A 7,221-nucleotide genomic window follows, 5' to 3' on the forward strand; every position below is an offset into this window, starting at 1 on the left:
AAAATCAGTGGTATCAGTAAAGTATACCAGCTTATCGTTTTACAAAGTTAGTTATAACAAACAAAATCTGAGGTATTTGAGTCAAAGCTTATTCACTAGGAAAGGAGGTCGAGTCGAGGAGAAGTATGCTGCCTTAGAATGAATGACATAGATTGAAATGTCGTTGGACTTCTTGAAGTTTTTGATCGATAAAATCAGAATCAAATGAATAAATTGGTTTATGATCCCACCAAGGAAAAAGCTTTGTTGACTAAGAGCATGGGTGAATTTTGTCTCCATTGTTCAAAGTTGGTTGAGAAACAACCCCAAGATAGAAGTGAGCACAAATAGCATAAAGAAGAGGGAGATAAATATTTCCAAATCTTAGAAGCAAGAATGAATAGAGGCATGGTGAGGGAAAGGTAAAGATGTATGAGGGAGTCGAGATATAGTTGCCAGTTAGTACTAGGGTCTGAAGTCCAACATACGAGTGGTAGCTAAGAAAGATGAGGAAAAACAAGGCCAAGGTCGAGACCAATCTATAGAAGCAAGCAAAGAAACAAAGCAGTTGAAAAGCTTTTGAGAGATAGATCTAAGAAAATTCTTGGAGAAAAAGTCGTGCAAGCTAGTGAAATAGTACCACGGAAAGCTAATCTCATGAAGGTGCAAGACAAGGTAGAAGACATGTAGGAGACTAGGGTAGGGGATGGATTTGATTTGGATGCTTTAATTTATCATGTCGATCAACTTTTCACAGATGAAATAGTGGATGTAGAGCTTCCACAAAAGTTTAAGATACTAACAATAAAGCCATATGATGAAAAGAAGGATCTTGTCGAGCATCTAGACACATCGATACTAAACGAAGCTTCACAGGATCTGAGATGCCATAAGATGGTGTGTTTTTTCTTTTAATTCAAAAAGACCAGCAAATGAGTGGTTTCCAAAGTTCAAGTTGAAGTCAATTGGTTTGTTTAAAGAGCTAGCACACGAGCATTTGTGACACAATTCGTATGCGAGTGAAATCAGAGGAATCAAACAACTCAACTTGCTTTCCATCAGGCAGAAATGAGTGGAAACATTGTGAAGGTACATTTTCCTTCAATATTCCTTTAGCGATCACCACAAGAATTGATATCTCTCCCATTTTAACAGTAAATTTTGGTGTCTTCACATCGTTAAAAGAATCCTTCTACACACTAAAACTAACAAAAATGTAAGCCTAACAAAGCGCTTTCAAGTGCTTTTCACGGGTACATCTCAATAAATTCATATTTCATGTCGATTTCATAATCCTTGATTATGAAGCAGACCGTGAGGTTCCCATTATCCTAGCATGACCATTTCTTACTATGGAAAGATCCTTGAAAACATAACTTCACCATATGAAATTCACTCCTTCTTGTAGAGAGTAAGTAGATAAGTAGTTCCTTTAAGTGCTGACTTTGGGACTTGAACAAGGCGCTCCACCCTCTCACTAGCCAGAGAGGAACTTGGTTTATGGTTGACCATAAATAAATTGTTCATTAGAGAACCAGTGATACTTAAAGAAACAGAGGTGATACACGGATAAAACGGGCATTTGACCTAGCTATAATTACGAAAAACTCATGAAAAATTGACTTACATGTAGTGATTATATCTATGGATACAACTTGTCCTACAGTGCATGGTTTACCCTATAGTTAATTAATGAAGGTTATTTGATTAAACAATTTAATGAATTAATCTCGAATCATTGGAGCTTATAATCTGTATGTCCATAAAGTCCACTTGCTAACTCATAACAAATCAGCAAGTATCAAAGAATTGAAAGAATTATTTCAAATGTTCAAATTGATTTTTGGAAAATATATTTATTGTATTAGATCCAATTAATATAAGATGTAATGTATGTAGATACATTATTATCTAGTTAATTATGAATGTGAATCAAATTAGAACTATAAAATATGAAAGGATTAATGTATTTGATAAATTAATATGAATGAGATTCATATTAAAACTCTAGGTTAAGAGAGAAATTTATATTTGAATATGATTCAAATAATTATTTATTTTAACATAAGATATTCTAATAAAGAACTTATTTTAATTACAAATTAATTTTGAAATAAAACCTAATAAACATACTTAAAGATGACTATATCCATCGTAGCTCTAATGTGATGACGAAAGCATTAGAGACAACTTTTTCATAACAAATTATGTGAAAAATGAAGATCACATTAGATATGATCATCACACTAGTGTTATAGTAGACATGACCATCCCTAACTCTAACATTGTAAAAATATAGTAATGCACTTTAAGATAAATATAAGATTAGATTTTATGTCTTTTAAAGCAGATCATTAATCATTTAAGAGGCGAAGAATGAGTCATAACAAAAATCTCCATTTCTTTCATTCATCCGTTGGACTCTACCATTATCCTTCCTTATTTATTTAATTAATTAATATATACTTTTCTATCTCTCTTCTTCATCTTTTTCCTCTTCAACTTCATGTCCTCTTTCCCTCCCCTATGTTTTTTTCTCTCATTTTTTCAACTAACAATTCTATCTCAAACACATCTTCTCATAATTGTAGTTCAATATTTACTTCTTGTTTTCCTTTCTTTCAATTTTTTCTATCTACCCTCAATTTTAACCCAAGAACTAAAAATAGAATCCCACCAAAAGTTACCTTCCATTAAACTCAATTTCTTCCGAATTCCTTTCTCATACTTAACAAAACTCAACATCCCATCTACAAACTAACTCTTTGCAGAGATAAAACCAAATTCCTTGCACCATGCTAACATTTTAAGCCAGCTATAACAAATCTTATATGTTTTTAAACTTTAGGCTCATCTGATTATAGAGAATGTAGATAATCAAAATCTTAGATACTCGAAATTATAGATTTTAGGAATTATAGATATCCGACATCTGTTGAATACCATGTTTGTTTTGTAAGAATATTTTTACATATATCTGAGAATATTTTGATAACTGTGTTTGTTTCATAATATTTCAACTCCGAAATATCTTAAATTTACATAAAGTTTCAAGAATGCTCTTACGACTATTTATTAACGTATAATTAATTTGATATAATTTGAATTTATATAACATATATATATTTTGTCAATTTGAATTTCTTTTAAAATTAATATACTTATATTATTTTTATATGTTATTTTTCTCAACAAAATAATGTATTATAATTTAAGATTTTTTATAAAATAAATATTAATTTAAATATAAATTTGAATATATTACAAAAAAAAATAATTAGAATTACAATGGAACTAAAAATATATGATATTCAGTGTTGACAATATTTATTTTGGTCATATAATGTAAATGAAGATTAATATATATATATGTAAAATAAAATAAAAGGAATGACAAAAATATAAAATGAGAATGCCCTCAACTTGGAAATTTGAAAAACCCATATTTGCATCTAAAACTGTTCATGCCATCCGTCCAGGCATCTTAGGATATCCGAGAATATTCAGATGTCGGAGCATCATACAATGCAGTAAAATAAATACATTAATTCAGATGTCTACTCCATGAAAATCTAGAATGTCTGAAAACAAACGACCCTATCAAAATGTTTTTTTTTTTTTTTAAATTATTGGGCCTTTTAGGAACGAACCCTTCCATCCCATGACTTCCAACAAGCTTTCGATGGCTCCCACTTTTCTTCTTCTCCCACGTTCCCTTCTTCCTTCCTAATAGTTACATTTTCTCCATTTTCCTTCCTCTTAATCTCCATTTCTATCTTTCCATGATGACGTGAGGAGAAAGTTTTATAATTAACTTCCCTTCCCTTTTTTAATCCCATTAAATTTTTCTTTAATTCCATTCCACTTGCTAAGCCCATCAAATTCCAAACAAACGAACCCAAAGATCCCCAAAAACATGCACTTCAAAATTTTGGTCATAAATTTATTTAGCCTCATCTGTTAATTATTTTATATATTTTTTTTTAACTTTCGAAAATTAAGCCTATAGACATTACTTCTACTTCAAATTTTTTTACTTTTTTATCTACTTTTTACCATTGGTTTATAAAACCAAGCAGAATTTTGAAAACTAAAAAATGTAAGTCCCGTTTGATAACTATTTTCTTCTTTGAAAATTAAGTCTATGAAAACTACTTCTACATCTAAATTTCTTTCTTCCTTTGTTATCTACTTTTCTCCAATAGTTTAAAAAACAAACTAAATTTTAAGAACTAAAAGAAATAGCTTCCAAAAAGTTATTTTTGTGTTTGAAATTTGGTTAAGAATTCAACCATTGTATTTAAGAAAGATATAAATTATCGTAAGAAATGTGGATAAAATAGACTTAATTTTTTTTTAAAAAAAAACCCAAATGGTTACCAAATAGAGTCGTGGCTTTTAAAAAGTTGTTTTTGTTTTTGAAATTTGGCTAAGAATTCAACCATTGTACTTAAAAAAGATGCAAATAATGTAAGAATTTTGGAGGAAATAAGCTTAATTTTTAAAAATAAAAAACAAAAAATGAAATGATTACCAAAACGAGGCCTTATTTATTTGTTTTTCCTTCCCATTTTCTCTTTCTTCTCTTTCAATTTTTTTTTAAAGAAAAAACTCTTTAGAAACTCTACTAGCTTAATTTAACTTTCCATTTAAGTTAGGGAAAAGGAAATTAGGTGTTCACATATTATCATATAATTAAGGTCACGTTTACTAAATCGTAATAAAAATTAGTGTAACTATAATTGAATTCTATTGGAGGATCAATCGTAATGAGCCTATATCGCAAACATAATTGGATTGCTTTTGATTGCGCTTATTTAGAATTATGAATCTATCACATTTACTATTATCACTACTACAAAAACAATGTTTCTTGATGTTTTTTAAATGTCAAGAATGGCTTTTCTTGACGTATTTAAAAATGTCAAGGAAGCAAGTGTCAAAAATGTCGATTTTCTTGACATTTTAAAAACGTCAAGTAAAGTGACACTTGACATCTAAAAAAATCAAGAAACACAGACACTTGACATGTTTGAAATGTCAAGAATATGTGCATTCTTGACAAGGAAAAAACGTCAAGAAATTTTGTGAACTTGACATTTGAAAAACGTTAAGAAACAGAGACACTTTGCATTTTTGAAATGTCAAGAATATGGGTATTCTTGACAAGGAAAAAACGTTAAGAAATTTTATGAACTTGACATTTAAAAAACATCAAGAAATTTTCTTGTGATTTTTTTAGAAAATTCTACAATGTTGACATTTTTACCTATAATTGCTCCTGTATTTTGATCCAACAACCACATTTGGTATATATATGACATACATTCAACAATTAAATAAAAAATATACATGCATTGACAAACTTATATATCAACAAAAAACCACCAATATCTCTTTATAAAACTTAACTTCTTTAACATTGTCAATATATAAACCTAAGAAACATAATTCTAACAGTCAACTCATATGGACACTTCCAAAAAAATATAAGGAACATAATTCTAACAGTCAACCTAATATGAAGTGTTTCAAAAAATATATTTCCAAAACTTCTATCAACAAAACCATCCATCTACCCCCACATGTACCAATCAAAAACTATCCCCCCCTGTCGTGCATATTTGAACAATACCAAAAGATATTTACACCTATATGAATATGTAGTAAATCCAGAAATTGATCAGTCAGAACAAACACATCCAAAATGACCAACCACGATCATATGTAGCAACCTAAAAATTCAGCAAACTCTATTCGCACCTCATCTAACTCAATTTGTGAGTACGGTTTCCTTGTATCAATCTCTAAACATGGAAGCCAAATATTATAATGGATTCTATTTTTCTCTATGCTATTTGAAATGTCGAAATAACGATAACGTACCAAATCTGAGATGACAATGCTTCTTTTAGTCACAATATCCCTCATGTATCTCGTGACGTAGTATCTACATTCGATGCTCCCAACTTGTAGAGGACACTATAGAGAAAAAAACCAGTAAATAAGAATGAAGTAATCCTTACGCACTAGATGTCTACTTAATATAATGAATACATAGTCATTGTTAATTTATACTTGCCTTTACTATTCTCCATAAGGTTTATTTCTAACTTTTTTTTTTAATATTCTTTTGAGATTGAAACATCGCAATTGCCCTATTTGTCAAGAAATAACCACAAATTATTCTAAAATAAAGTACACTTTAAAAAAAATACTACAAATGAAAAAGGTTAACTTACGTGTCAGTTATATATCGTATATCTACCTGTGATGTTGTCCTTATTAAGTCTAGGTATTACACAGTATCATCGTATGCATTTATAGCGAATAGTGTCTAATGACCACTAGTTAATAAAATATAATTATTATTTTTATTGCTAATAGAAATTGATAAAAACAAAATGTATTTTAACACACCCAGGATTAAAAGGAGCAAGAACTAATTGGTTTGCTTCTGAGACCATCAGTCTACTACACAGGTTTCGAGTCTTAACTTCCTGAGAGTTATATCCAAAGGAAATGAGAGATGAATCTACAAAAGTGTATTGTGAACTTTCCTTTGAATCAATAAAGAATGAGTGCAAGTACCTACAAAAGATTTATAACATAAATATAGAGGACCAAAATTGGAAAGAAACGTCAAAACTAAAGTTTACAAAAGCAATAACATTACTTACACCATGTAAACCACAAAAGTCATTGTCTTGACTTCATCCATGTTACAGAAGTTAATTATGTCCTCTTGTAGGATACAACTCTTTCGGCTGGTGCCAAAATGTCCAACTGGAAGTTGCAAAGAAATACTAGACTTTTTGGCCATCATCTTTTTAGTGTTTGGAATGTTCTAGAACTCGCAGTTCGTGTTAAACATTATATTCATCAATAATAATAAATTGTTGATTTTGTATTCTATTATGAAAATCCAATAAACCTAGCCATGACTATAGTCTGAATGTTGTAACATAATGTAGTGACATAAACAGGATCATGTTAACAGTATATAGCCTAAATGGACTAGTAAGTATATGGATGAAATTGGGTATCTCATCCTAGTAACACTATTGGATGTGGCCCAATCTGTAGTTGTTACAAGAAGTTGTAAACTACTACAAACGGTGTGATCCACAGTTCGTTCATGTTGGCACATGTGAGTGGGGGCATCCTATGCAATGAGTTTGCATATAGATTAGACCACAAAAATAGTCACTTTTCTTTATAACGACCGTTTACTGTTAAAAC

General features: G+C 30.1%; 1 pseudogene; it reads right to left on the bottom strand.

The window, feature by feature from the left end:
• Window positions 1-5,700: 5,700 nt before the first annotated feature.
• Window positions 5,701-6,700, bottom strand: LOC150032605 (uncharacterized; annotated as a pseudogene).
• Window positions 6,701-7,221: the final 521 nt, after the last annotated feature.

Source organism: Benincasa hispida, chromosome 11 (genome assembly GCF_027475165.1).
Source record: "Benincasa hispida cultivar pf3 chromosome 11, pf3_genome.v1.1, whole genome shotgun sequence".
In the NCBI taxonomy this organism is placed as follows: domain Eukaryota; kingdom Viridiplantae; phylum Streptophyta; class Magnoliopsida; order Cucurbitales; family Cucurbitaceae; genus Benincasa; species Benincasa hispida.